At 57.0% G+C, this 25,207-nt stretch overlaps 44 non-coding genes across 44 annotated transcripts; all 44 read right to left on the bottom strand.

Moving 5' to 3' along the window:
• Window positions 1-249: 249 nt before the first annotated feature.
• Window positions 250-368, bottom strand: LOC135647081 (5S ribosomal RNA). Its single transcript, XR_010499825.1, has one exon. It is a non-coding gene; the product is annotated as a 5S ribosomal RNA (ribosomal RNA).
• A 307-nt stretch (window positions 369-675) lies between these two features.
• Window positions 676-794, bottom strand: LOC135646517 (5S ribosomal RNA). The gene has a single exon (XR_010499264.1). It is a non-coding gene; the product is annotated as a 5S ribosomal RNA (ribosomal RNA).
• Window positions 795-1,103: 309 nt separating this feature from the next.
• LOC135648083 (5S ribosomal RNA) lies at window positions 1,104-1,222 on the bottom strand. The gene has a single exon (XR_010500774.1). It is a non-coding gene; the product is annotated as a 5S ribosomal RNA (ribosomal RNA).
• Window positions 1,223-1,529: 307 nt separating this feature from the next.
• LOC135648030 (5S ribosomal RNA) lies at window positions 1,530-1,648 on the bottom strand. Its single transcript, XR_010500724.1, has one exon. It is a non-coding gene; the product is annotated as a 5S ribosomal RNA (ribosomal RNA).
• A 308-nt stretch (window positions 1,649-1,956) lies between these two features.
• Window positions 1,957-2,075, bottom strand: LOC135648066 (5S ribosomal RNA). Its single transcript, XR_010500758.1, has one exon. It is a non-coding gene; the product is annotated as a 5S ribosomal RNA (ribosomal RNA).
• Window positions 2,076-2,383: 308 nt separating this feature from the next.
• LOC135647118 (5S ribosomal RNA) lies at window positions 2,384-2,502 on the bottom strand. The gene has a single exon (XR_010499861.1). It is a non-coding gene; the product is annotated as a 5S ribosomal RNA (ribosomal RNA).
• A 308-nt stretch (window positions 2,503-2,810) lies between these two features.
• On the bottom strand, window positions 2,811-2,929 carry LOC135647080 (5S ribosomal RNA). Its single transcript, XR_010499824.1, has one exon. It is a non-coding gene; the product is annotated as a 5S ribosomal RNA (ribosomal RNA).
• A 307-nt stretch (window positions 2,930-3,236) lies between these two features.
• Window positions 3,237-3,355, bottom strand: LOC135646384 (5S ribosomal RNA). Its single transcript, XR_010499137.1, has one exon. It is a non-coding gene; the product is annotated as a 5S ribosomal RNA (ribosomal RNA).
• A 307-nt stretch (window positions 3,356-3,662) lies between these two features.
• Window positions 3,663-3,781, bottom strand: LOC135646274 (5S ribosomal RNA). The gene has a single exon (XR_010499032.1). It is a non-coding gene; the product is annotated as a 5S ribosomal RNA (ribosomal RNA).
• Window positions 3,782-4,007: 226 nt separating this feature from the next.
• LOC135646447 (5S ribosomal RNA) lies at window positions 4,008-4,126 on the bottom strand. Its single transcript, XR_010499197.1, has one exon. It is a non-coding gene; the product is annotated as a 5S ribosomal RNA (ribosomal RNA).
• A 308-nt stretch (window positions 4,127-4,434) lies between these two features.
• LOC135646331 (5S ribosomal RNA) lies at window positions 4,435-4,553 on the bottom strand. The gene has a single exon (XR_010499086.1). It is a non-coding gene; the product is annotated as a 5S ribosomal RNA (ribosomal RNA).
• A 308-nt stretch (window positions 4,554-4,861) lies between these two features.
• On the bottom strand, window positions 4,862-4,980 carry LOC135648063 (5S ribosomal RNA). Its single transcript, XR_010500755.1, has one exon. It is a non-coding gene; the product is annotated as a 5S ribosomal RNA (ribosomal RNA).
• Window positions 4,981-5,207: 227 nt separating this feature from the next.
• LOC135648131 (5S ribosomal RNA) lies at window positions 5,208-5,326 on the bottom strand. Its single transcript, XR_010500821.1, has one exon. It is a non-coding gene; the product is annotated as a 5S ribosomal RNA (ribosomal RNA).
• A 308-nt stretch (window positions 5,327-5,634) lies between these two features.
• Window positions 5,635-5,753, bottom strand: LOC135648016 (5S ribosomal RNA). The gene has a single exon (XR_010500710.1). It is a non-coding gene; the product is annotated as a 5S ribosomal RNA (ribosomal RNA).
• Window positions 5,754-6,061: 308 nt separating this feature from the next.
• On the bottom strand, window positions 6,062-6,180 carry LOC135648062 (5S ribosomal RNA). Its single transcript, XR_010500754.1, has one exon. It is a non-coding gene; the product is annotated as a 5S ribosomal RNA (ribosomal RNA).
• Window positions 6,181-6,488: 308 nt separating this feature from the next.
• Window positions 6,489-6,607, bottom strand: LOC135647016 (5S ribosomal RNA). The gene has a single exon (XR_010499762.1). It is a non-coding gene; the product is annotated as a 5S ribosomal RNA (ribosomal RNA).
• Window positions 6,608-6,893: 286 nt separating this feature from the next.
• On the bottom strand, window positions 6,894-7,012 carry LOC135647419 (5S ribosomal RNA). Its single transcript, XR_010500158.1, has one exon. It is a non-coding gene; the product is annotated as a 5S ribosomal RNA (ribosomal RNA).
• Window positions 7,013-7,320: 308 nt separating this feature from the next.
• LOC135648085 (5S ribosomal RNA) lies at window positions 7,321-7,439 on the bottom strand. The gene has a single exon (XR_010500776.1). It is a non-coding gene; the product is annotated as a 5S ribosomal RNA (ribosomal RNA).
• A 308-nt stretch (window positions 7,440-7,747) lies between these two features.
• Window positions 7,748-7,866, bottom strand: LOC135647239 (5S ribosomal RNA). The gene has a single exon (XR_010499982.1). It is a non-coding gene; the product is annotated as a 5S ribosomal RNA (ribosomal RNA).
• A 308-nt stretch (window positions 7,867-8,174) lies between these two features.
• On the bottom strand, window positions 8,175-8,293 carry LOC135647904 (5S ribosomal RNA). The gene has a single exon (XR_010500599.1). It is a non-coding gene; the product is annotated as a 5S ribosomal RNA (ribosomal RNA).
• A 308-nt stretch (window positions 8,294-8,601) lies between these two features.
• Window positions 8,602-8,720, bottom strand: LOC135646426 (5S ribosomal RNA). The gene has a single exon (XR_010499178.1). It is a non-coding gene; the product is annotated as a 5S ribosomal RNA (ribosomal RNA).
• A 308-nt stretch (window positions 8,721-9,028) lies between these two features.
• On the bottom strand, window positions 9,029-9,147 carry LOC135647493 (5S ribosomal RNA). Its single transcript, XR_010500230.1, has one exon. It is a non-coding gene; the product is annotated as a 5S ribosomal RNA (ribosomal RNA).
• A 308-nt stretch (window positions 9,148-9,455) lies between these two features.
• Window positions 9,456-9,574, bottom strand: LOC135647312 (5S ribosomal RNA). Its single transcript, XR_010500053.1, has one exon. It is a non-coding gene; the product is annotated as a 5S ribosomal RNA (ribosomal RNA).
• A 308-nt stretch (window positions 9,575-9,882) lies between these two features.
• Window positions 9,883-10,001, bottom strand: LOC135647424 (5S ribosomal RNA). The gene has a single exon (XR_010500162.1). It is a non-coding gene; the product is annotated as a 5S ribosomal RNA (ribosomal RNA).
• Window positions 10,002-10,309: 308 nt separating this feature from the next.
• On the bottom strand, window positions 10,310-10,428 carry LOC135646425 (5S ribosomal RNA). The gene has a single exon (XR_010499177.1). It is a non-coding gene; the product is annotated as a 5S ribosomal RNA (ribosomal RNA).
• A 308-nt stretch (window positions 10,429-10,736) lies between these two features.
• Window positions 10,737-10,855, bottom strand: LOC135647441 (5S ribosomal RNA). Its single transcript, XR_010500178.1, has one exon. It is a non-coding gene; the product is annotated as a 5S ribosomal RNA (ribosomal RNA).
• Window positions 10,856-11,163: 308 nt separating this feature from the next.
• LOC135647311 (5S ribosomal RNA) lies at window positions 11,164-11,282 on the bottom strand. Its single transcript, XR_010500052.1, has one exon. It is a non-coding gene; the product is annotated as a 5S ribosomal RNA (ribosomal RNA).
• A 308-nt stretch (window positions 11,283-11,590) lies between these two features.
• Window positions 11,591-11,709, bottom strand: LOC135646516 (5S ribosomal RNA). The gene has a single exon (XR_010499263.1). It is a non-coding gene; the product is annotated as a 5S ribosomal RNA (ribosomal RNA).
• Window positions 11,710-12,017: 308 nt separating this feature from the next.
• Window positions 12,018-12,136, bottom strand: LOC135647310 (5S ribosomal RNA). The gene has a single exon (XR_010500051.1). It is a non-coding gene; the product is annotated as a 5S ribosomal RNA (ribosomal RNA).
• A 308-nt stretch (window positions 12,137-12,444) lies between these two features.
• LOC135646515 (5S ribosomal RNA) lies at window positions 12,445-12,563 on the bottom strand. Its single transcript, XR_010499262.1, has one exon. It is a non-coding gene; the product is annotated as a 5S ribosomal RNA (ribosomal RNA).
• Window positions 12,564-12,871: 308 nt separating this feature from the next.
• LOC135646514 (5S ribosomal RNA) lies at window positions 12,872-12,990 on the bottom strand. The gene has a single exon (XR_010499261.1). It is a non-coding gene; the product is annotated as a 5S ribosomal RNA (ribosomal RNA).
• A 6,730-nt stretch (window positions 12,991-19,720) lies between these two features.
• On the bottom strand, window positions 19,721-19,839 carry LOC135647354 (5S ribosomal RNA). Its single transcript, XR_010500093.1, has one exon. It is a non-coding gene; the product is annotated as a 5S ribosomal RNA (ribosomal RNA).
• Window positions 19,840-20,147: 308 nt separating this feature from the next.
• Window positions 20,148-20,266, bottom strand: LOC135647309 (5S ribosomal RNA). The gene has a single exon (XR_010500050.1). It is a non-coding gene; the product is annotated as a 5S ribosomal RNA (ribosomal RNA).
• Window positions 20,267-20,574: 308 nt separating this feature from the next.
• Window positions 20,575-20,693, bottom strand: LOC135646513 (5S ribosomal RNA). The gene has a single exon (XR_010499259.1). It is a non-coding gene; the product is annotated as a 5S ribosomal RNA (ribosomal RNA).
• Window positions 20,694-21,001: 308 nt separating this feature from the next.
• LOC135647308 (5S ribosomal RNA) lies at window positions 21,002-21,120 on the bottom strand. The gene has a single exon (XR_010500049.1). It is a non-coding gene; the product is annotated as a 5S ribosomal RNA (ribosomal RNA).
• Window positions 21,121-21,428: 308 nt separating this feature from the next.
• LOC135646511 (5S ribosomal RNA) lies at window positions 21,429-21,547 on the bottom strand. The gene has a single exon (XR_010499257.1). It is a non-coding gene; the product is annotated as a 5S ribosomal RNA (ribosomal RNA).
• Window positions 21,548-21,855: 308 nt separating this feature from the next.
• LOC135646510 (5S ribosomal RNA) lies at window positions 21,856-21,974 on the bottom strand. The gene has a single exon (XR_010499256.1). It is a non-coding gene; the product is annotated as a 5S ribosomal RNA (ribosomal RNA).
• Window positions 21,975-22,282: 308 nt separating this feature from the next.
• LOC135647180 (5S ribosomal RNA) lies at window positions 22,283-22,401 on the bottom strand. Its single transcript, XR_010499921.1, has one exon. It is a non-coding gene; the product is annotated as a 5S ribosomal RNA (ribosomal RNA).
• A 296-nt stretch (window positions 22,402-22,697) lies between these two features.
• On the bottom strand, window positions 22,698-22,816 carry LOC135647749 (5S ribosomal RNA). The gene has a single exon (XR_010500477.1). It is a non-coding gene; the product is annotated as a 5S ribosomal RNA (ribosomal RNA).
• A 308-nt stretch (window positions 22,817-23,124) lies between these two features.
• On the bottom strand, window positions 23,125-23,243 carry LOC135647661 (5S ribosomal RNA). Its single transcript, XR_010500395.1, has one exon. It is a non-coding gene; the product is annotated as a 5S ribosomal RNA (ribosomal RNA).
• A 308-nt stretch (window positions 23,244-23,551) lies between these two features.
• On the bottom strand, window positions 23,552-23,670 carry LOC135646509 (5S ribosomal RNA). Its single transcript, XR_010499255.1, has one exon. It is a non-coding gene; the product is annotated as a 5S ribosomal RNA (ribosomal RNA).
• A 308-nt stretch (window positions 23,671-23,978) lies between these two features.
• Window positions 23,979-24,097, bottom strand: LOC135647178 (5S ribosomal RNA). Its single transcript, XR_010499919.1, has one exon. It is a non-coding gene; the product is annotated as a 5S ribosomal RNA (ribosomal RNA).
• Window positions 24,098-24,393: 296 nt separating this feature from the next.
• On the bottom strand, window positions 24,394-24,512 carry LOC135647734 (5S ribosomal RNA). Its single transcript, XR_010500463.1, has one exon. It is a non-coding gene; the product is annotated as a 5S ribosomal RNA (ribosomal RNA).
• A 308-nt stretch (window positions 24,513-24,820) lies between these two features.
• LOC135647700 (5S ribosomal RNA) lies at window positions 24,821-24,939 on the bottom strand. Its single transcript, XR_010500432.1, has one exon. It is a non-coding gene; the product is annotated as a 5S ribosomal RNA (ribosomal RNA).
• Between the last annotated feature and the right edge of the window lie 268 nt (window positions 24,940-25,207).

Here is a 25,207-nt window from a genome sequence, read left to right as displayed (position 1 = left end):
AACCTGTCGAACGATCTCGGAATCGCCATTGTCGGATCTCGGAATCGCCATTACCGGACACGGCAAGCGCGCGCCGAAACCATCGTGACTTTGTCGAACGAACTCGGAATCGCTATTGCGACCCCATTCCGGAAACCTCTCTCCGAGCCCCACGAGACTGACTGCGTAGCGGTCACGGCAAATTCCGAGGCCCAAAACCATCGCCTCGGAGGTCGACGGGAGGGGTTTTGGTCGCTCGGGGCGCAAAAAGGAGTGCAAGACGAGGACTTCCCAGGGGGTCACCCATCCTAGTACTACTCTCGCCCAAGCACGCTTAACTTCGGAGTTCTGATGGGATCCGGTGATTTAGTGCTGGTATGATCGCACTCGCTTTGTTTGCGTCGTCCCTCGCCTTTGTGCACGTCGCGGACGGCGTAGGAGCCTCTAAACCTGTCGAACGATCTCGGAATCGCCATTGTCGGATCTCGGAATCGCCATTACCGGACACGGCAAGCACGCGCCGAAACCATCGTGACTTTGTCGAACGAACTCGGAATCGCGATTGCGACCCCATTCCGGAAACCTCTCTCCGAGCCCCACGAGACTGACTGCGTAGCGGTCACGGCAAATTCCGAGGCCCAAAACCATCGCCTCGGAGGTCGACGGGAGGGGTTTTGGTCGCTCGGGGCGCAAAAAGGAGTGCAACACGAGGACTTCCCAGGGGGTCACCCATCCTAGTACTACTCTCGCCCAAGCACGCTTAACTTCGGAGTTCTGATGGGATCCGGTGCTTTAGGGCTGGTATGATCGCACTCGCTTTTGTTTGCGTCGTCCCTCGCCTTTGTGCACGTCGCGGACGGCGTACGGAGCCTCTAAACCTGTCGAACGATCTCGGAATCGCCATTGTCGGATCTCGGAATCGCCATTACCGGACACGGCAAGCGCGCGCCGAAACCATCGTGACTTTGTCGAACGAACTCGGAATCGCTATTGCGACCCCATTCCGGAAACCTCTCTCCGAGCCCCACGAGACTGACTGCGTAGCGGTCACGGCAAATTCCGAGGCCCAAAACCATCGCCTCGGAGGTCGACGGGAGGGGTTTTGGTCGCTCGGGGCGCAAAAAGGAGTGCAACACGAGGACTTCCCAGGGGGTCACCCAACCTAGTACTACTCTCGCCCAAGCACGCTTAACTTCGGAGTTCTGATGGGATCCGGTGCTTTAGTGCTGGTATGATCGCACTCGCTTTGTTTGCGTCGTCCCTCGCCTTTGTGCACGTCGCGGACGGCGTAGGAGCCTCTAAACCTCTCGAACGATCTCGGAATCGCCATTGTCGGATCTCGGAATCGCCATTACCGGACACGGCAAGCGCGCGCCGAAACCATCGGGACTTTGTCGAACGAACTCGGAATCGCTATTGCGACCCCATTCCGGAAACCTCTCTCCGAGCCCCACGAGACTGACCGCTTAGCGGTCACGGCAAATTCCGAGGCCCAAAACCATCGCCTCGGAGGTCGACGGGAGGGGTTTTGGTCGCTCGGGGCGCAAAAAGGAGTGCAACACGAGGACTTCCCAGGGGGTCACCCATCCTAGTACTACTCTCGCCCAAGCACGCTTAACTTCGGAGTTCTGATGGGATCCGGTGCTTTAGTGCTGGTATGATTGCACTCGCTTTGTTTGCGTCGTCCCTCGCCTTTGTGCACGTCGCGGACGGCGTACGGAGCCTCTAAACCTGTCGAACGATCTCGGAATCGCCATTGTCGGATCTCGGAATCGCCATTACCGGACCCGGCAAGCGCGCGCCGAAACCATCGTGACTTTGTCGAACGAACTCGGAATCGCTATTGCGACCCCATTCCGGAAACCTCTCTCCGAGCCCCACGAGACTGACTGCGTAGCGGTCACGGCAAATTCCGAGGCCCAAAACCATCGCCTCGGAGGTCGACGGGAGGGGTTTTGGTCGCTAGGGGCGCAAAAAGGAGTGCAACACGAGGACTTCCCAGGGGGTCACCCATCCTAGTACTACTCTCGCCCAAGCACGCTTAACTTCGGAGTTCTAATGGGATCCGGTGCTTTAGTGCTGGTATGATCGCACTCGCTTTGGTTGCGTCGTCCCTCGCCTTTGTGCACGTCGCGGACGGCGTACGGAGCCTCTAAACCTGTCGAACGATCTCGGAATCGCCATTGTCGGATCTCGGAATCGCCATTACCGGACCCGGCAAGCGCGCGCCGAAACCATCGTGACTTTGTCGAACGAACTCGGAATCGCTATTGCGACCCCATTCCGGAAACCTCTCTCCGAGCCCCACGAGACTGACTGCGTAGCGGTCACGGCAAATTCCGAGGCCCAAAACCATCGCCTCGGAGGTCGACGGGAGGGGTTTTGGTCGCTCGGGGCGCAAAAAGGAGTGCAAGACGAGGACTTCCCAGGGGGTCACCCAACCTAGTACTACTCTCGCCCAAGCACGCTTAACTTCGGAGTTCTAATGGGATCCGGTGCTTTAGTGCTGGTATGATCGCACTCGCTTTGGTTGCGTCGTCCCTCGCCTTTGTGCACGTCGCGGACGGCGTACGGAGCCTCTAAACCTGTCGAACGATCTCGGAATCGCCATTGTCGGATCTCGGAATCGCCATTACCGGATACGGCAAGCGCGCGCCGAAACCATCGGGACTTTGTCGAACGAACTCGGAATCGCTATTGCGACCCCATTCCGGAAATCTCGCTCCGAGCCCCACGAGACTGACTGCGTAGCGGTCACGGCAAATTCCGAGGCCCAAAACCATCGCCTCGGAGGTCGACGGGAGGGGTTTTGGTCGCTCGGGGCGCAAAAAGGAGTGCAAGACGAGGACTTCCCAGGGGGTCACCCATCCTAGTACTACTCTCGCCCAAGCACGCTTAACTTCGGAGTTCTGATGGGATCCGGTGATTTAGTGCTGGTATGATCGCACTCGCTTTGTTTGCGTCGTCCCTCGCCTTTGTGCACGTCGCGGACGGCGTAGGAGCCTCTAAACCTGTCGAACGATCTCGGAATCGCCATTGTCGGATCTCGGAATCGCCATTACCGGACACGGCAAGCACGCGCCGAAACCATCGTGACTTTGTCGAACGAACTCGGAATCGCGATTGCGACCCCATTCCGGAAACCTCTCTCCGAGCCCCACGAGACTGACTGCGTAGCGGTCACGGCAAATTCCGAGGCCCAAAACCATCGCCTCGGAGGTCGACGGGAGGGGTTTTGGTCGCTCGGGGCGCAAAAAGGAGTGCAACACGAGGACTTCCCAGGGGGTCACCCATCCTAGTACTACTCTCGCCCAAGCACGCTTAACTTCGGAGTTCTGATGGGATCCGGTGATTTAGTGCAGGTATGATCGCACTCGCTTTGTTTGCGTCGTCCCTCGCCTTTGTGCACGTCGCGGACGGCGTAGGAGCCTCTAAACCTCTCGAACGATCTCGGAATCGCCATTGTCGGATCTCGGAATCGCCATTACCGGACACGGCAAGCGCGCGCCGAAACCATCGTGACTTTGTCGAACGAACTCGGAATCGCTATTGCGACCCCATTCCGGAAACCTCTCTCCGAGCACCACGAGACTGACTGCGTAGCGGTCACGGCAAATTCCGAGGCCCAAAACCATCGCCTCGGAGGTCGACGGGAGGGGTTTTGGTCGCTCGGGGCGCAAAAAGGAGTGCAACACGAGGACTTCCCAGGGGGTCACCCATCCTAGTACTACTCTCGCCCAAGCACGCTTAACTTCGGAGTTCTGATGGGATCCGGTGCTTTAGTGCTGGTATGATCGCACTAGCTTTGTTTGCGTCGTCCCTCGCCTTTGTGCACGTCGCGGACGGCGTAGGAGCCTCTAAACCTCTCGAACGATCTCAGAATCGCCATTGTCGGATCTCGAAATCGCCATTACCGGACCCGGCAAGCGCGCGCCGAAACCATCGTGACGGTCACGGCAAATTCCGAGGCCCAAATCCATCGCCTCGGAGGTCGACGGGAGGGGTTTTGGTCGCTCGGGGCGCAAAAAGGAGTGCAACACGAGGACTTCCCAGGGGGTCACCCATCCTAGTACTACTCTCGCCCAAGCACGCTTAACTTCGGAGTTCTGATGGGATCCGGTGCTTTAGTGCTGGTATGATCGCACTCGCATTGTTTGCGTCGTCCCTCGCCTTTGTGCACGTCGCGGACGGCGTACGGAGCCTCTAAACCTCTCGAACGATCTCGGAATCGCCATTGTCGGATCTCGGAATCGCCATTACCGGACACAGCAAGCGCGCGCCGAAACCATCGTGACTTTGTCGAACGAACTCGGAATCGCTATTGCGACCCCATTCCGGAAACCTCTCTCCGAGCCCCACGAGACTGACTGCGTAGCGGTCACGGCAAATTCCGAGGCCCAAAACCATCGCCTCGGAGGTCGACGGGAGAGGTTTTGGTCGCTCGGGGCGCAAAAAGGAGTGCAACACGAGGACTTCCCAGGGGGTCACCCATCCTAGTACTACTCTCGCCCAAGCACGCTTAACTTCGGAGTTCTGATGGGATCCGGTGCTTTAGTGCTGGTATGATCGCACTCGCTTTGTTTGCGTCGTCCCTCGCCTTTGTGCACGTCGCGGACGGCGTACGGAGCCTCTAAATCTCTCGAACGATCTCGGAATCGCCATTGTCGGATCTCGGAATCGCCATTACCGGATACGGCAAGCGCGCGCCGAAACCATCGGGACTTTGTCGAACGAACTCGGAATCGCTATTGCGACCCCATTCCGGAAATCTCGCTCCGAGCCCCACGAGACTGACTGCGTAGCGGTCACGGCAAATTCCGAGGCCCAAAACCATCGCCTCGGAGGTCGACGGGAGAGGTTTTGGTCGCTCGGGGCGCAAAAAGGAGTGCAACACGAGTACTTCCCAGGGGGTCACCCATCCTAGTACTACTCTCGCCCAAGCACTCTTAACTTCGGAGTTCTGATGGGATCCGGTGCTTTAGTGCTGGTATGATCGCACTCGCTTTGTTTGCGTCGTCCCTCGCCTTTGTGCACGTCGCGGACGGCGTACGGAGCCTCTAAACCTCTCGAACGATCTCAGAATCGCCATTGTCGGATCTCGGAATCGCCATTACCGGACCCGGCAAGCGCGCGCCGAAACCATCGTGACGGTCACGGCAAATTCCGAGGCCCAAATCCATCGCCTCGGAGGTCGACGGGAGGGGTTTTGGTCGCTCGGGGCGCAAAAAGGAGTGCAACACGAGGACTTCCCAGGGGGTCACCCATCCTAGTACTACTCTCGCCCAAGCACGCTTAACTTCGGAGTTCTGATGGGATCCGGTGCTTTAGTGCTGGTATGATCGCACTCGCATTGTTTGCGTCGTCCCTCGCCTTTGTGCACGTCGCGGACGGCGTACGGAGCCTCTAAACCTCTCGAACGATCTCGGAATCGCCATTGTCGGATCTCGGAATCGCCATTACCGGACACAGCAAGCGCGCGCCGAAACCATCGTGACTTTGTCGAACGAACTCGGAATCGCTATTGCGACCCCATTCCGGAAACCTCTCTCCGAGCCCCACGAGACTGACTGCGTAGCGGTCACGGCAAATTCCGAGGCCCAAAACCATCGCCTCGGAGGTCGACGGGAGAGGTTTTGGTCGCTCGGGGCGCAAAAAGGAGTGCAACACGAGGACTTCCCAGGGGGTCACCCATCCTAGTACTACTCTCGCCCAAGCACGCTTAACTTCGGAGTTCTGATGGGATCCGGTGCTTTAGTGCTGGTATGATCGCACTCGCTTTGTTTGCGTCGTCCCTCGCCTTTGTGCACGTCGCGGACGGCGTACGGAGCCTCTAAATCTCTCGAACGATCTCGGAATCGCCATTGTCGGATCTCGGAATCGCCATTACCGGATACGGCAAGCGCGCGCCGAAACCATCGGGACTTTGTCGAACGAACTCGGAATCGCTATTGCGACCCCATTCCGGAAATCTCGCTCCGAGCCCCACGAGACTGACTGCGTAGCGGTCACGGCAAATTCCGAGGCCCAAAACCATCGCCTCGGAGGTCGACGGGAGAGGTTTTGGTCGCTCGGGGCGCAAAAAGGAGTGCAACACGAGTACTTCCCAGGGGGTCACCCATCCTAGTACTACTCTCGCCCAAGCACTCTTAACTTCGGAGTTCTGATGGGATCCGGTGCTTTAGTGCTGGTATGATCGCACTCGCTTTGTTTGCGTCGTCCCTCGCCTTTGTGCACGTCGCGGACGGCGTACGGAGCCTCTAAACCTGTCGAACGATCTCGGAATCGCCATTGTCGGATCTCGGAATCGCCATTACCGGACACGGCAAGCGCGCGCCGAAACCATCGGGACTTTGTCGAACGAACTCGGAATCGCTATTGCGACCCCATTCCGGAAACCTCTCTCCGAGCCCCACGAGACTGACCGCGTAGCGGTCACGGCAAATTCCGAGGCCCAAAACCATCGCCTCGGAGGTCGACGGGAGGGGTTTTGGTCGCTCGGGGCGCAAAAAGGAGTGCAACACGAGGACTTCCCAGGGGGTCACCCATCCTAGTACTACTCTCGCCCAAGCACGCTTAAATTCGGAGTTCTGATGGGATCCGGTGCTTTAGTGCTGGTATGATCGCACTCGCTTTGTTTGCGTCGTCCCTCGCCTTTGTGCACGTCGCGGACGGCGTACGGAGCCTCTAAACCTGTCGAACGATCTCGGAATCGCCATTACCGGACCCGGCAAGCGCGCGCCGAAACCATCGTGACTTTGTCGAACGAACTCGGAATCGCTATTGCGACCCCATTCCGGAAACCTCTCTCCGAGCCCCACGAGACTGACTGCGTAGCGGTCACGGCAAATTCCGAGGCCCAAAACCATCGCCTCGGAGGTCGACGGGAGGGGTTTTGGTCGCTCGGGGCGCAAAAAGGAGTGCAACACGAGGACTTCCCAGGGGGTCACCCATCCTAGTACTACTCTCGCCCAAGCACGCTTAATTTCGGAGTTCTAATTGGATCCGGTGCTTTAGTGCTGGTATGATCGCACTCGCTTTTTTTGCGTCGTCCCTCGCCTTTGTGCACGTCGCGGACGGCGTACGGAGCCTCTAAACCTGTCGAACGATCTCGGAATCGCCATTGTCGGATCTCGGAATCGCCATTACCGGACCCGGCAAGCGCGCGCCGAAACCATCGTGACTTTGTCGAACGAACTCGGAATCGCTATTGCGACCCCATTCCGGAAACCTCTCTCCGAGCCCCACGAGACTGACTGCGTAGCGGTCACGGCAAATTCCGAGGCCCAAAACCATCGCCTCGGAGGTCGACGGGAGAGGTTTTGGTCGCTCGGGGCGCAAAAAGGAGTGCAACACGAGTACTTCCCAGGGGGTCACCCATCCTAGTACTACTCTCGCCCAAGCACGCTTAACTTCGGAGTTCTGATGGGATCCGGTGCTTTAGTGCTGGTATGATCGCACTCGCTTTGTTTGCGTCGTCCCTCGCCTTTGTGCACGTCGCGGACGGCGTACGGAGCCTCTAAATCTCTCGAACGATCTCGGAATCGCCATTGTCGGATCTCGGAATCGCCATTACCGGATACGGCAAGCGCGCGCCGAAACCATCGGGACTTTGTCGAACGAACTCGGAATCGCTATTGCGACCCCATTCCGGAAATCTCGCTCCGAGCCCCACGAGACTGACTGCGTAGCGGTCACGGCAAATTCCGAGGCCCAAAACCATCGCCTCGGAGGTCGACGGGAGAGGTTTTGGTCGCTCGGGGCGCAAAAAGGAGTGCAACACGAGTACTTCCCAGGGGGTCACCAATCCTAGTACTACTCTCGCCCAAGCACGCTTAACTTCGGAGTTCTGATGGGATCCGGTGCTTTAGTGCTGGTATGATCGCACTCGCTTTGTTTGCGTCGTCCCTCGCCTTTGTGCACGTCGCGGACGGCGTACGGAGCCTCTAAACCTGTCGAACGATCTCGGAATCGCCATTGTCGGATCTCGGAATCGCCATTACCGGACACGGCAAGCGCGCGCCGAAACCATCGGGACTTTGTCGAACGAACTCGGAATCGCTATTGCGACCCCATTCCGGAAACCTCTCTCCGAGCCCCACGAGACTGACCGCATAGCGGTCACGGCAAATTCCGAGGCCCAAAACCATCGCCTCGGAGGTCGACGGGAGGGGTTTTGGTCGCTCGGGGCGCAAAAAGGAGTGCAACACGAGGACTTCCCAGGGGGTCACCCATCCTAGTACTACTCTCGCCCAAGCACGCTTAACTTCGGAGTTCTGATGGGATCCGGTGCTTTAGTGCTGGTATGATCGCACTCGCTTTGTTTGCGTCGTCCCTCGCCTTTGTGCACGTCGCGGACGGCGTACGGAGCCTCTAAACCTGTCGAACGATCTCGGAATCGCCATTGTCGGATCTCGGAATCGCCATTACCGGACCCGGCAAGCGCGCGCCGAAACCATCGTGACTTTGTCGAACGAACTCGGAATCGCTATTGCGACCCCATTCCGGAAACCTCTCTCCGAGCCCCACGAGACTGACTGCGTAGCGGTCACGGCAAATTCCGAGGCCCAAAACCATCGCCTCGGAGGTCGACGGGAGGGGTTTTGGTCGCTCGGGGCGCAAAAAGGAGTGCAACACGAGGACTTCCCAGGGGGTCACCCATCCTAGTACTACTCTCGCCCAAGCACGCTTAACTTCGGAGTTCTAATGGGATCCGGTGCTTTAGTGCTGGTATGATCGCACTTGCTTTGTTTGCGTCGTCCCTCGCCTTTGTGCACGTCGCGGACGGCGTACGGAGCCTCTAAACCTGTCGAACGATCTCGGAATCGCCATTGTCGGATCTCGGAATCGCCATTACCGGACCCGGCAAGCGCGCGCCGAAACCATCGTGACTTTGTCGAACGAACTCGGAATCGCTATTGCGACCCCATTCCGTTAACCTCTCTCCGAGCCCCACGAGACTGACTGCGTAGCGGTCACGGCAAATTCCGAGGCCCAAAACCATCGCCTCGGAGGTCGACGGGAGGGGTTTTGGTCGCTCGGAGCGCAAAAAGGAGTGCAACACGAGGACTTCCCAGGGGGTCACCCATCCTAGTACTACTCTCGCCCAAGCACGCTTAACTTCGAAGTTCTGATGGGATCTGGTGCATTAGGGCTGGTATGATCGCACTCGCTTTGTTTGCGTCGTCCCTCGCCTTTGTGCACGTCGCGGACGGCGTACGGAGCCTCTAAACCTGTCGAACGATCTCGGAATCGCCATTGTCGGATCTCGGAATCGCCATTACCGGACACGGCAAGCGCGCGCCGAAACCATCGTGACTTTGTCGAACGAACTCGGAATCGCTATTGCGACCCCATTCCGGAAACCTCTCTCCGAGCCCCACGAGACTGACTGCGTAGCGGTCACGGCAAATTCCGAGGCCCAAAACCATCGCCTCGGAGGTCGACGGGAGGGGTTTTGGTCGCTCGGGGCGCAAAAAGGAGTGCAACACGAGGACTTCCCAGGGGGTCACCCATCCTAGTACTACTCTCGCCCAAGAACGCTTAACTTCGGAGTTCTGATGGGATCCGGTGCTTTAGGGCTGGTATGATCGCACTCGCTTTGTTTGCGTCGTCCCTCGCCTTTGTGCACGTCGCGGACGGCGTACGGAGCCTCTAAACCTGTCGAACGATCTCGGAATCGCCATTGTCGGATCTCGGAATCGCCATTACCGGACACGGCAAGCGCGCGCCGAAACCATCGGGACTTTGTCGAACGAACTCGGAATCGCTATTGCGACCCCATTCCGGAAACCTCTCTCCGAGCCCCACGAGACTGACCGCATAGCGGTCACGGCAAATTCCGAGGCCCAAAACCATCGCCTCGGAGGTCGACGGGAGGGGTTTTGGTCGCTCGGGGCGCAAAAAGGAGTGCAACACGAGGACTTCCCAGGGGGTCACCCATCCTAGTACTACTCTCGCCCAAGCACGCTTAACTTCGGAGTTCTGATGGGATCCGGTGCTTTAGTGCTGGTATGATCGCACTCGCTTTGTTTGCGTCGTCCCTCGCCTTTGTGCACGTCGCGGACGGCGTACGGAGCCTCTAAACCTGTCGAACGATCTCGGAATCGCCATTGTCGGATCTCGGAATCGCCATTACCGGACCCGGCAAGCGCGCGCCGAAACCATCGTGACTTTGTCGAACGAACTCGGAATCGCTATTGCGACCCCATTCCGGAAACCTCTCTCCGAGCCCCACGAGACTGACTGCGTAGCGGTCACGGCAAATTCCGAGGCCCAAAACCATCGCCTCGGAGGTCGACGGGAGGGGTTTTGGTCGCTCGGGGCGCAAAAAGGAGTGCAACACGAGGACTTCCCAGGGGGTCACCCATCCTAGTACTACTCTCGCCCAAGCACGCTTAACTTCGGAGTTCTAATGGGATCCGGTGCTTTAGTGCTGGTATGATCGCACTTGCTTTGTTTGCGTCGTCCCTCGCCTTTGTGCACGTCGCGGACGGCGTACGGAGCCTCTAAACCTGTCGAACGATCTCGGAATCGCCATTGTCGGATCTCGGAATCGCCATTACCGGACCCGGCAAGCGCGCGCCGAAACCATCGTGACTTTGTCGAACGAACTCGGAATCGCTATTGCGACCCCATTCCGTTAACCTCTCTCCGAGCCCCACGAGACTGACTGCGTAGCGGTCACGGCAAATTCCGAGGCCCAAAACCATCGCCTCGGAGGTCGACGGGAGGGGTTTTGGTCGCTCGGGGCGCAAAAAGGAGTGCAACACGAGGACTTCCCAGGGGGTCACCCATCCTAGTACTACTCTCGCCCAAGCACGCTTAACTTCGAAGTTCTGATGGGATCTGGTGCTTTAGGGCTGGTATGATCGCACTCGCTTTGTTTGCGTCGTCCCTCGCCTTTGTGCACGTCGCGGACGGCGTACGGAGCCTCTAAACCTGTCGAACGATCTCGGAATCGCCATTGTCGGATCTCGGAATCGCCATTACCGGACACGGCAAGCGCGCGCCGAAACCATCGTGACTTTGTCGAACGAACTCGGAATCGCTATTGCGACCCCATTCCGGAAACCTCTCTCCGAGCCCCACGAGACTGACTGCGTAGCGGTCACGGCAAATTCCGAGGCCCAAAACCATCGCCTCGGAGGTCGACGGGAGGGGTTTTGGTCGCTCGGGGCGCAAAAAGGAGTGCAACACGAGGACTTCCCAGGGGGTCACCCATCCTAGTACTACTCTCGCCCAAGAACGCTTAACTTCGGAGTTCTGATGGGATCCGGTGCTTTAGGGCTGGTATGATCGCACTCGCTTTGTTTGCGTCGTCCCTCGCCTTTGTGCACGTCGCGGACGGCGTACGGAGCCTCTAAACCTGTCGAACGATCTCGGAATCGCCATTGTCGGATCTCGGAATCGCCATTACCGGACACGGCAAGCGCGCGCCGAAACCATCGTGACTTTGTCGAACGAACTCGGAATCGCTATTGCGACCCCATTCCGGAAACCTCTCTCCGAGCCCCACGAGACTGACTGCGTAGCGGTCACGGCAAATTCCGAGGCCCAAAACCATCGCCTCGGAGGTCGACGGAAGGGGTTTTGGTCGCTCGGGGCGCAAAAAGGAGTGCAACACGAGGACTTCCCAGGGGGTCACCCATCCTAGTACTACTCTCGCCCAAGCACGCTTAACTTCGGAGTTCTGATGGGATCCGGTGCTTTAGGGCTGGTATGATCGCACTCGCTTTGTTTGCGTCGTCCCTCGCCTTTGTGCACGTCGCGGACGGCGTACGGAGCCTCTAAACCTGTCGAACGATCTCGGAATCGCCATTGTCGGATCTCGGAATCGCCATTACCGGACACGGCAAGCGCGCGCCGAAACCATCGTGACTTTGTCGAACGAACTCGGAATCGCTATTGCGACCCCATTCCGGAAACCTCACTCCGAGCCCCACGAGACTGACTGCGTAGCGGTCACGGCAAATTCCGAGGCCCAAAACCATCGCCTCGGAGGTCGACGGGAGGGGTTTTGGTCGCTCGGGGCGCAAAAAGGAGTGCAACACGAGGACTTCCCAGGGGGTCACCCATCCTAGTACTACTCTCGCCCAAGAACGCTTAACTTCGGAGTTCTGATGGGATCCGGTGCTTTAGGGCTGGTATGATCGCACTCGCTTTGTTTGCGTCGTCCCTCGCCTTTGTGCACGTCGCGGACGGCGTACGGAGCCTCTAAACCTGTCGAACGATCTCGGAATCGCCATTGTCGGATCTCGGAATCGCCATTACCGGACACGGCAAGCGCGCGCCGAAACCATCGTGACTTTGTCGAACGAACTCGGAATCGCTATTGCGACCCCATTCCGGAAACCTCTCTCCGAGCCCCACGAGACTGACTGCGTAGCGGTCACGGCAAATTCCGAGGCCCAAAACCATCGCCTCGGAGGTCGACGGAAGGGGTTTTGGTCGCTCGGGGCGCAAAAAGGAGTGCAACACGAGGACTTCCCAGGGGGTCACCCATCCTAGTACTACTCTCGCCCAAGCACGCTTAACTTCGGAGTTCTGATGGGATCCGGTGCTTTAGGGCTGGTATGATCGCACTCGCTTTGTTTGCGTCGTCCCTCGCCTTTGTGCACGTCGCGGACGGCGTACGGAGCCTCTAAACCTGTCGAACGATCTCGGAATCGCCATTGTCGGATCTCGGAATCGCCATTACCGGACACGGCAAGCGCGCGCCGAAACCATCGTGACTTTGTCGAACGAACTCGGAATCGCTATTGCGACCCCATTCTGGAAACCTCTCTCCGAGCCCCACGAGACTGACTGCGTAGCGGTCACGGCAAATTCCGAGGCCCAAAACCATCGCCTCGGAGGTCGATGGGAGGGGTTTTGGTCGCTCGGGGCGCAAAAAGGAGTGCAACACGAGGACTTCCCAGGGGGTCACCCATCCTAGTACTACTCTCGCCCAAGCACGCTTAACTTCGGAGTTCTGATGGGATCCGGTGCTTTAGGGCTGGTATGATCGCACTCGCTTTGTTTGCGTCGTCCCTCGCCTTTGTGCACGTCGCGGACTGTCACGACCTTAGCTGGAATTGCCTAAGGCGTGCGGCACCCTTGCGGCCAAAGACGCGAACTTAGCTTGCGTTGTCTAAGTCGCGAGTCACCCGTGCGGCAAAGACGCGAACTTAGCTTTGCCTTGCCTAAGTCGCGCTTCGCCCTTGCGATCTTGCTCCGCAAGGATCAGCCCACTTTGTAACCTCTCGCAGGTCCCGAAGGACCTGTAAAAGAGAAAGAGAGTTAGATCGAAAGAACGAGCAACGGACACGTCCCGAAGTCTCGCGAAAAGGAAAGCTTTACAAGCAATTCGTCGAACACCTTGTGTGCACAAGAGAAAAGAGGGAGAGGGGGAAAAACAAGGCTTTCAAGGATGAACGAACAGCTGCAAGCCCACAAACAGCCGCTCACCTGGTCCCGGACGCAACACCAAGTTCCCGTAAAGGTCACGTACGAACTTGCGAAAGAGTGTTCAACGCCCGGTATATAACCGAAGCCCCATCCAGCCATGTGCCACCCGGGGGGTTCCTGGGTGCTGAGATGGCTGACGTTTTGGTGAGCGCAGGCAGCACTCCGCTCACCTCCCGCGGCACGCGAAAACGAAGCCGTTTTGGGCTGTTTTGGGGCTGTTTTGCTCGGTTCGGTGAGCGGTCGCTTTGCAACGCTGCAGCTTGTTCGAACTTACATATTTACAAGCAAAATGACCCAAAACCATGAGAAAACATGCTGTTGGGCAGCTGTACATGCGGGTGTGAGCGACGAACGGTTCGTTGAACGGAGCTGTTGCGGGTGCGCGACGACCGTTCGTGACATTCTCCCCCACTTAAACTGTCGACGCCCTCGTCGACGCTTGTTGGTAGGTGTTGATGACTTCTTCTTCATGTCGCAGGGCGTCTTCAGGCTCCCAACTGGCTTCAGTTCGGGGAAGCTTTCGCCACTTCACCAAGTACTCTGTCTGTTCCGCTCCGTTGGGTAGCTTTATCTTGCGATCCGCCAGAATGGTTTCCACTCGCTTCTCGTAGGAGGCTGTGATGGGAGGTAGCCGAGTTGGAACACTTCGAGAAGCGTCTTGCGGATCTGAATGGTAGGCCTTCAGGTTGCTGGCGTGAAGAACGTTGTGAATTTTGAACCACGCCGGCAGCTGCAACTTGTAAGAAACATTGCCTACCCTGCTGATAATTGGGAAGGGTCCTTCATACTTACGCACCAATCCTTTGTGAACTCTGTTCCTGAAGAATTGGAGTGATGCTGGTTGGAGCTTTACCAACACCAAATCGCCAACTTTGAACTCTTGCGGTCGCCTTCCCAAGTCGGCCCACTTCTTCATCCTCTTTGCCGCCTTCTCCAAGTAAGCCCGCGCAATATCTGCATTTCGGTGCCACTCCTTTGCGAAATGATAGGCTGAAGGACTACTTCCAGTATACCCAATTGCCATGGTGTGCGGAGTCGACGGTTGTTGTCCAGTGATAATTTCGAAGGGGCTCTTGTTGGACGCAGAGCTCCGCTGCAAGTTGTAGGAGAATTGGGCAATGTCCAACAGCTTCACCCAATCTCGTTGATTGGCACTCACGTAGTGCCGGAGATATTGCTCCAAGAGCGAATTTATTCTTTCAGTCTGACCATCCGTCTGGGGGTGGAGGCTTGTAGAGAAGTATAATTTTGATCCCAACAATTTGAATAGCTCGGTCCAGAATCGTCCTAGAAACCGAGCGTCTCGATCACTAATGATATTGTGTGGGACTCCCCAATACTTCACTACGTCCCTCATCATCAGTCTGGCCGCCTCTTCTGCTGAACAGTGTAGGGGAGCAGCAATGAAAGTTGCATACTTCGAAAACCGATCGACCACCACGAGTATCGATCCGAGTCCCCCTACAGGTGGCAAACTTGATATGAAGTCTAAGGAAATGCTCTCCCATGGCCTTTCTGGTACGGGCAACGGCTCCAAAAGCCCCACCGGCTTCCGCTGCTCCACCTTGTCTTGTTGGCAAGTAAGGCATGTTCGAACATACTCCTCCACATCAATCCCCATCTTTGGCCAGTAGAAGGCCCTCTCCACGAGAGCCAACGTTCTGTGAATGCCGGGGTGTCCAGCCCAAAGGGAATCGTGACACTCTTTCAAGAGTTCACGCCTTAGATTGTCCACTCGGGGAACATAAACCCTATTCCCTTTTGTGTAAACAAGTCCCTCCTGGACCCAAAATCGTCGTGCCTTGCCTTCTTTGATGAGCTGCATCAGGATAACTGCCTGGGGATCACTATATAGTCCATCTCTGATTCGGGAAAGGAAGGTGGAGTGTAACTGACTTGCTTGGCCTCTGCCCTCCAGTTGTGCAGCATTCACGCATTCCACTTTCCGACTCAGTGCATCGGCCACGACATTCGCCTTCCCGGGCTTGTATTCCATTGCCATGTCGAATTCGGCCAGGAAGTCCTGCCACCGTGCCTGCTTTGGTGAGAGTTTCTTCTGAGTTTGGAAATAGCTCAGGGCGATGTTGTCTGTCCTCAGCACAAATCGCGACCCAAGGAGGTAGTGTCGCCAAACTCGTAGGCAGTGGATCACCGCTGTCATCTCCTTCTCATGCACTGGATACCGCCTCTCGGTCTCGTTGAGTTTGCGGCTCTCGTAGGCCACCGGATGACCTTCTTGCATGAGTACTCCACCAATAGCAAAGTCCGAAGCATCTGTATGGACTTCAAAGGGCTCTCCATAGTTTGGCAATTTGAGCACTGGTTCTTCTAGAACAGCAGCCTTCAGATCTTGGAATGCTATCTCACATTTGTCAGACCACTTCCAAGGCTGCTCCTTCTTCAGCAACTCCGTCAGTGGGGTTGCCCGCTTCGAATATCCAGCAATGAAGCGTCGATAGTAGTTGACGAAACCAAGGAAGGATCTCAACTCTGGCACCTTCTTTGGAGTTCGCCATTCCGCAACTGCTTGCACCTTCGACTTGTCCATCCGGATGGAGCCATCACCGATTCGGTGCCCCAAGAACAGGATCTCAGTTTGAGCAAAGTAGCATTTCTCCCTTTTTACGAACAAAGTGTTCTCCCTGAGAACCTTGAAAATCGTCCGAAGGTGCTTGACGTGCTCCTCGAGCGTTTGGCTGTAGACGACAATGTCGTCCAAGTAGACGACCACGAACTTATCCAAATACTCCTTGAATAGCTGGTTCATGAGAGTACAGAATGTTGCCGGAGCGTTGGTTAAGCCGAAAGGCATCACCAAGAACTCAAACGCTCCATATCTGGTCACACATGTAGTCTTTGCTTCGTCGCCTTCAGCAATGCGCACCTGCCAATACCCCGACCGAAGGTAGAGTTTTGAGAAATACTTCGCCTTGCCCAATTGGTCGAACAAGTCCGCGATGAGCGGGATGGGATACTTGTTCTTCACTGTTACTTTGTTGAGGGCTCGGTAGTCGACGCATAATCGGAGGCTCCCATCTTGTTTCTTCTGGAAGAGAACTGGAGCTCCGAAAGGTGCTTTTGAGCTGCGGATGAGACCACCGCTTAGCAGTTCACCTAACTGCTTTCTGAGTTCTGCCAACTCTGGCGGGGCCATGCGATAGGGTGGTCTCGCTGGAGGCTTCACTCCTGGCTCCAGCTCAATACTGTGATCCACGCCTCTGCGTGGCGGAAGAGTCTTCGGCAACTCGGGTGGCATAACGTCTTTGAACTCCTTCAGGACGTTGGCCACCACAGCAGGTTCTTGAATGGCTTCTTCATTGAGTGGCTCTAGCTTCATAGCAGCCACGAATGTTAGTTCGCCCTTTCGCACCCCTTTCTTCAATTGTAATGCCGAAATATGTTGGGGCTCCTTGGTTCCTCTCCGAGAGACGGGCACCACACAGGGGTCATCGCCTCCCATCATACATAGGGAATTCAAGAATGGCATCGGCACCAACTTCGCCGCGTGCATAAACTCCATTCCAAGAATCACTTGGAAGTCGTCTAGTGGCACGGCCATCATGTTGGTGGTTCCGCTCCAAGTCCCGATTCTGATGGGAACTCCCTTCGCCAATCCGGAGATTCGCCTGGCCTCCGAGTTCACTGCTTTCATTCGGCTTGGGCTCTTCTCCAATGTCAACCCAAGTCGCTGTGCTTCACGATCGGCTATGAAGTTGTGGGTAGCGCCCGTGTCCACCATTGCACGGGTCGTTTGGCCATTCAGCTTGATGTCCACATACATCAGTTCACTACTTCCTGCTTTTTGAGCCTTCGTCTTCGTGTTCTCCCCCACTTGACCCCGCATAGCGTTCAACAAACGCATTGCTCCCATTCGGGGTCCTTGCGACTCTTCATCGTCGCTGCTGGATTCAGAACTGCTTGAGCTAAGGGCAACAGCTTTGCCCTTGTCCGATCGGGGAGGGTGGATGGAAGCTGTCAAAGCGTTGAGTGCCTGCTTCTGTGGGCACTCCCTTACCATGTGCGGTCCTCCGCACAAGAAGCATCCTCCAGGTTTTGAGGCCTTGCCTTTTGGATTCGGTCCTTTGTGGGAGCTCTTCTTCTTCTGTTCGCCCCCGAGCTCCTTCCCTCGAGAATGTTTTTGAGGGCGATTGCTTGAAGATTGTTTCCTTCTCGCTGGGTCTTCAGAGGAAACGAAGTCGGTGAGCCTTTCTGCAGCTGCAATTGCCCCGACCACGTCGGTAACATTCCTTCGATTCAGCTCTTGCTGAGCCCATGGTTTCAAACCATCAAGGAAACTGAACAACTTGTCCTTCTCGGACATGTCCTGTATGTCCAGCATCAGTGCAGAAAACTGCTTTACATAGTCTCGGATGGTGGTACTTTGGCGGAGTTGTCTCAACTTCCTTCTTGCGACGAACTCTGTGTTCTCCGGTAGGAACTGAGTTCTCAACTCCCGCTTCAAGTCTTCCCATGTGTCGACTCGACACCGACCTTGTTGGATTTCCTCCCAACGAGTTCGCCACCAAAGTTTCGCATCTCCGTTCAGATACATTGTTGCTATAGAAACTTTGGTATCTTCAGAATCGGGCCTCGTAGCTCGGAAGTATTGCTCCATGTCGAACAGAAAGTTCTCGAGCTCCTTGGCATCTCTGGCCCCTCCGTATCCATGGGGCTCAGGTGCCCTCAAGTTTTGTGGCGGTGCAACGCGGGTGTTGCCTCCTCCCGCATTTAGCGTTCTTGTGAGCATAGCCACCTTTGCCGTGAGTTCCGCCACAACGTCTTGTAAGTGCAGCACGGAGTCCTTGGTGTCATCGGACAGTCGGTCGACTAGGGCCTCGACCTTGTCGATCCTGGACTCCGCTTCCTCTTGCGAGCTCTCTACCCCAACAAGTCTTTGTTGGCCATGGTAGAGTTCCTCCATGCTCGCTTCCAGAACATCCAGGCGGGTTTCCGCCGTCGTGAGTCTCTCCTTATGACTCTTTTTCCCAGTTAGCGCACCAGATTGCGCTTCCTCCGCTCGCGGAGAGTTACCAACTTCTCGCTCATCCTGTTCGCTGCCGCGATCCTCGTGAGCGGCTCCAACAGCATGAGAGCGAGTGTGCACATGCAGCCCACCTGCGGCTGCTTGGGGCAAGGTTCCAGCTTGCCCCGTCTTGCTTGATTCGCCACGATGCTTTGCCATGGCGAAGTTGCGAAGTTCGTTCGCTGTTCGATCGAAGAGCTTGCCCGCTCTGATACCACAATGTCACGACCTTAGCTGGAATTGCCTAAGGCGTGCGGCACCCTTGCGGCCAAAGACGCGAACTTAGCTTGCGTTGTCTAAGTCGCGAGTCACCCGTGCGGCAAAGACGCGAACTTAGCTTTGCCTTGCCTAAGTCGCGCTTCGCCCTTGCGATCTTGCTCCGCAAGGATCAGCCCACTTTGTAACCTCTCGCAGGTCCCGAAGGACCTGTAAAAGAGAAAGAGAGTTAGATCGAAAGAACGAGCAACGGACACGTCCCGAAGTCTCGCGAAAAGGAAAGCTTTACAAGCAATTCGTCGAACACCTTGTGTGCACAAGAGAAAAGAGGGAGAGGGGGAAAAACAAGGCTTTCAAGGATGAACGAACAGCTGCAAGCCCACAAACAGCCGCTCACCTGGTCCCGGACGCAACACCAAGTTCCCGTAAAGGTCACGTACGAACTTGCGAAAGAGTGTTCAACGCCCGGTATATAACCGAAGCCCCATCCAGCCATGTGCCACCCGGGGGGTTCCTGGGTGCTGAGATGGCTGACGTTTTGGTGAGCGGAGGCAGCACTCCGCTCACCTCCCGCGGCACGCGAAAACGAAGCCGTTTTGGGCTGTTTTGGGGCTGTTTTGCTCGGTTCGGTGAGCGGTCGCTTTGCAACGCTGCAGCTTGTTCGAACTTACATATTTACAAGCAAAATGACCCAAAACCATGAGAAAACATGCTGTTGGGCAGCTGTACATGCGGGTGTGAGCGACGAACGGTTCGTTGAACGGAGTTGTTGCGGGTGCGCGACGACCGTTCGTGACAGGACGGTGTACGGAGCCTCTAAACCTGTCGAACGATCTCGGAATCGCCATTGTCGGATCTCGGAATCGCCATTACCGGACACGGCAAGCGCACGCCGAAACCATCGTGACTTTGTCGAACGAACTCGGAATCGCTATTGCGACCCCATTCCGGAAACCTCTCTCCGAGCCCCACGAGACTGACTGCGTAGCGGTCACGGCAAATTCCGAGGCCCAAAACCATCGCCTCGGAGGTCGACGGGAGGGGTTTTGGTCGCTCGGGGCGCAACACGAGGACTTCCCAGGGGGTCACCCATCCTAGTACTACTCTCGCCCAAGCACGCTTAACTTCGGAGTTCTGATGGGATCCGGTGCTTTAGGGCTGGTATGATCGCACTCGCTTTGTTTGCGTCGTCCCTCGCCTTTGTGCACGTCGCGGACGGCGTACGGAGCCTCTAAACCTGTCGAACGATCTCGGAATCGCCATTGTCGGATCTCGGAATCGCCATTACCGGACACGGCAAGCGCGCGCCGAAACCATCGTGACTTTGTCGAACGAACTCGGAATCGCTATTGCGACCCCATTCCGGAAACCTCTCTCCGAGCCCCACGAGACTGACTGCGTAGCGGTCACGGCAAATTCCGAGGCCCAAAACCATCGCCTCGGAGGTCGACGGGAGGGGTTTTGGTCGCTCGGGGCGCAAAAAGGAGTGCAACACGAGGACTTCCCAGGGGGTCACCCATCCTAGTACTACTCTCGCCCAAGAACGCTTAACTTCGGAGTTCTGATGGGATCCGGTGCTTTAGGGCTGGTATGATCGCACTCGCTTTGTTTGCGTCGTCCCTCGCCTTTGTGCACGTCGCGGACGGCGTACGGAGCCTCTAAACCTGTCGAACGATCTCGGAATCGCCATTGTCGGATCTCGGAATCGCCATTACCGGACACGGCAAGCGCGCGCCGAAACCATCGTGACTTTGTCGAACGAACTCGGAATCGCTATTGCGACCCCATTCCGGAAACCTCTCTCCGAGCCCCACGAGACTGACTGCGTAGCGGTCACGGCAAATTCCGAGGCCCAAAACCATCGCCTCGGAGGTCGACGGAAGGGGTTTTGGTCGCTCGGGGCGCAAAAAGGAGTGCAACACGAGGACTTCCCAGGGGGTCACCCATCCTAGTACTACTCTCGCCCAAGCACGCTTAACTTCGGAGTTCTGATGGGATCCGGTGCTTTAGGGCTGGTATGATCGCACTCGCTTTGTTTGCGTCGTCCCTCGCCTTTGTGCACGTCGCGGACGGCGTACGGAGCCTCTAAACCTGTCGAACGATCTCGGAATCGCCATTGTCGGATCTCGGAATCGCCATTACCGGACACGGCAAGCGCGCGCCGAAACCATCGTGACTTTGTCGAACGAACTCGGAATCGCTATTGCGACCCCATTCTGGAAACCTCTCTCCGAGCCCCACGAGACTGACTGCGTAGCGGTCACGGCAAATTCCGAGGCCCAAAACCATCGCCTCGGAGGTCGATGGGAGGGGTTTTGGTCGCTCGGGGCGCAAAAAGGAGTGCAACACGAGGACTTCCCAGGGGGTCACCCATCCTAGTACTACTCTCGCCCAAGAACGCTTAACTTCGGAGTTCTGATGGGATCCGGTGCTTTAGGGCTGGTATGATCGCACTCGCTTTGTTTGCGTCGTCCCTCGCCTTTGTGCACGTCGCGGACGGCGTACGGAGCCTCTAAACCTGTCGAACGATCTCGGAATCGCCATTGTCGGATCTCGGAATCGCCATTACCGGACACGGCAAGCGCGCGCCGAAACCATCGTGACTTTGTCGAACGAACTCGGAATCGCTATTGCGACCCCATTCCGGAAACCTCTCTCCGAGCCCCACGAGACTGACTGCGTAGCGGTCACGGCAAATTCCGAGGCCCAAAACCATCGCCTCGGAGGTCGACGGAAGGGGTTTTGGTCGCTCGGGGCGCAAAAAGGAGTGCAACACGAGGACTTCCCAGGGGGTCACCCATCCTAGTACTACTCTCGCCCAAGCACGCTTAACTTCGGAGTTCTGATGGGATCCGGTGCTTTAGGGCTGGTATGATCGCACTCGCTTTGTTTGCGTCGTCCCTCGCCTTTGTGCACGTCGCGGACGGCGTACGGAGCCTCTAAACCTGTCGAACGATCTCGGAATCGCCATTGTCGGATCTCGGAATCGCCATTACCGGACACGGCAAGCGCGCGCCGAAACCATCGTGACTTTGTCGAACGAACTCGGAATCGCTATTGCGACCCCATTCTGGAAACCTCTCTCCGAGCCCCACGAGACTGACTGCGTAGCGGTCACGGCAAATTCCGAGGCCCAAAACCATCGCCTCGGAGGTCGATGGGAGGGGTTTTGGTCGCTCGGGGCGCAAAAAGGAGTGCAACACGAGGACTTCCCAGGGGGTCACCCATCCTAGTACTACTCTCGCCCAAGCACGCTTAACTTCGGAGTTCTGATGGGATCCGGTGCTTTAGGGCTGGTATGATCGCACTCGCTTTGTTTGCGTCGTCCCTCGCCTTTGTGCACGTCGCGGACGGCGTACGGAGCCTCTAAACCTGTCGAACGATCTCGGAATCGCCATTGTCGGATCTCGGAATCGCCATTACCGGACACGGCAAGCGCGCGCCGAAACCATCGTGACTTTGTCGAACGAACTCGGAATCGCTATTGCGACCCCATTCTGGAAACCTCTCTCCGAGCCCCACGAGACTGACTGCGTAGCGGTCACGGCAAATTCCGAGGCCCAAAACCATCGCCTCGGAGGTCGACGGGAGGGGTTTTGGTCGCTCGGGGCGCAAAAAGGAGTGCAACACGAGGACTTCCCAGGGGGTCACCCATCCTAGTACTACTCTCGCCCAAGCACGCTTAACTTCGGAGTTCTGATGGGATCCGGTGCTTTAGGGCTGGTATGATCGCACTAGCTTTGTTTGCGTCGTCCCTCGCCTTTGTGCACGTCGCGGACGGTGTACGGAGCCTCTAAACCTGTCGAACGATCTCGGAATCGCCATTGTCGGATCTCGGAATCGCCATTACCGGACACGGCAAGCGCACGCCGAAACCATCGTGACTTTGTCGAACGAACTCGGAATCGCTATTGCGACCCCATTGCGGAAACCTCTCTCCGAGCCCCACGAGACTGACTGCGTAGCGGTCACGGCAAATTCCGAGGCCCAAAACCATCGCCTCGGAGGTCGACGGGAGGGGTTTTGGTCGCTCGGGGCGCAACACGAGGACTTCCCAGGGGGTCACCTATCCTAGTTCTACTGTCGCCCAAGCACGCTTAACTTCGGAGTTCTGATGGGATCCGGTGCTTTAGGGCTGGTATGATCGCACTCGCTTTGTTTGCGTCGTCCCTCGCCTTTGTGCACGTCGCGGACGGCGTACGGAGCCTCTAAACCTGTCGAACGATCTCGGAATCGCCATTGTCGGATCTCGGAATCGCCATTACCGGACACGGCAAGCGCGCGCCGAAACCATCGTGACTTTGTCGAACGAACTCGGAATCGCTATTGCGACCCCATTCCGGAAACCTCTCTCCGAGCCCCACGAGACTGACTGCGTAGCGGTCACGGCAAATTCCGAGGCCCAAAACCATCGCCTCGGAGGTCGACGGGAGGGGTTTTGGTCGCTCGGGGCGCAAAAAGGAGTGCAACACGAGGACTTCCCAGGGGGTCACCCATCCTAGTTCTACTGTCGCCCAAGCACGCTTAACTTCGGAGTTCTGATGGGATCCGGTGCTTTAGGGCTGGTATGATCGCACTCGCTTTGTTTGCGTCGTCCCTCGCCTTTGTGCACGTCGCGGACGGCGTACGGAGCCTCTAAACCTGTCGAACGATCTCGGAATCGCCATTGTCGGATCTCGGAATCGCCATTACCGGACACGGCAAGCGCGCGCCGAAACCATCGTGACTTTGTCGAACGAACTCGGAATCGCTATTGCGACCCCATTCCGGAAACCTCTCTCCGAGCCCCACGAGACTGACTGCGTAGCGGTCACGGCAAATTCCGAGGCCCAAAACCATCGCCTCGGAGGTCGACGGGAGGGGTTTTGGTCGCTCGGGGCGCAAAAAGGAGTGCAACACGAGGACTTCCCAGGGGGTCACCCATCCTAGTACTACTCTCGCCCAAGCACGCTTAACTTCGGAGTTCTGATGGGATCCGGTGCTTTAGGGCTGGTATGATCGCACTCGCTTTGTTTGCGTCGTCCCTCGCCTTTGTGCACGTCGCGGACGGCGTACGGAGCCTCTAAACCTGTCGAACGATCTCGGAATCGCCATTGTCGGATCTCGGAATCGCCATTACCGGACACGGCAAGCGCGCGCCGAAACCATCGTGACTTTGTCGAACGAACTCGGAATCGCTATTGCGACCCCATTCTGGAAACCTCTCTCCGAGCCCCACGAGACTGACTGCGTAGCGGTCACGGCAAATTCCGAGGCCCAAAACCATCGCCTCGGAGGTCGATGGGAGGGGTTTTGGTCGCTCGGGGCGCAAAAAGGAGTGCAACACGAGGACTTCCCAGGGGGTCACCCATCCTAGTACTACTCTCGCCCAAGCACGCTTAACTTCGGAGTTCTGATGGGATCCGGTGCTTTAGGGCTGGTATGATCGCACTAGCTTTGTTTGCGTCGTCCCTCGCCTTTGTGCACGTCGCGGACGGTGTACGGAGCCTCTAAACCTGTCGAACGATCTCGGAATCGCCATTGTCGGATCTCGGAATCGCCATTACCGGACACGGCAAGCGCACGCCGAAACCATCGTGACTTTGTCGAACGAACTCGGAATCGCTATTGCGACCCCATTGCGGAAACCTCTCTCCGAGCCCCACGAGACTGACTGCGTAGCGGTCACGGCAAATTCCGAGGCCCAAAACCATCGCCTCGGAGGTCGACGGGAGGGGTTTTGGTCGCTCGGGGCGCAACACGAGGACTTCCCAGGGGGTCACCCATCCTAGTTCTACTGTCGCCCAAGCACGCTTAACTTCGGAGTTCTGATGGGATCCGGTGCTTTAGGGCTGGTATGATCGCACTCGCTTTGTTTGCGTCGTCCCTCGCCTTTGTGCACGTCGCGGACGGCGTACGGAGCCTCTAAACCTGTCGAACGATCTCGGAATCGCCATTGTCGGATCTCGGAATCGCCATTACCGGACACGGCAAGCGCGCGCCGAAACCATCGTGACTTTGTCGAACGAACTCGGAATCGCTATTGCGACCCCATTCCGGAAACCTCTCTCCGAGCCCCACGAGACTGACTGCGTAGCGGTCACGGCAAATTCCGAGGCCCAAAACCATCGCCTCGGAGGTCGACGGGAGGGGTTTTGGTCGCTCGGGGCGCAAAAAGGAGTGCAACACGAGGACTTCCCAGGGGGTCACCCATCCTAGTTCTACTGTCGCCCAAGCACGCTTAACTTCGGAGTTCTGATGGGATCTGGTGCTTTAGGGCTGGTATGATCGCACTCGCTTTGTTTGCGTCGTCCCTCGCCTTTGTGCACGTCGCGGACGGCGTACGGAGCCTCTAAACCTGTCGAACGATCTCGGAATCGCCATTGTCGGATCTCGGAATCGCCATTACCGGACACGGCAAGCGCGCGCCGAAACCATCGTGACTTTGTCGAACGAACTCGGAATCGCTATTGCGACCCCATTCCGGAAACCTCTCTCCGAGCCCCACGAGACTGACTGCGTAGCGGTCACGGCAAATTCCGAGGCCCAAAACCATCGCCTCGG

This window comes from Musa acuminata, chromosome BXJ3-8 (genome assembly GCF_036884655.1).
Source record: "Musa acuminata AAA Group cultivar baxijiao chromosome BXJ3-8, Cavendish_Baxijiao_AAA, whole genome shotgun sequence".
NCBI lineage: Eukaryota > Viridiplantae > Streptophyta > Magnoliopsida > Zingiberales > Musaceae > Musa > Musa acuminata.
Note: the sequence above shows the minus strand (reverse complement) of the source record. Positions and strands in the feature narration are given on the sequence as shown.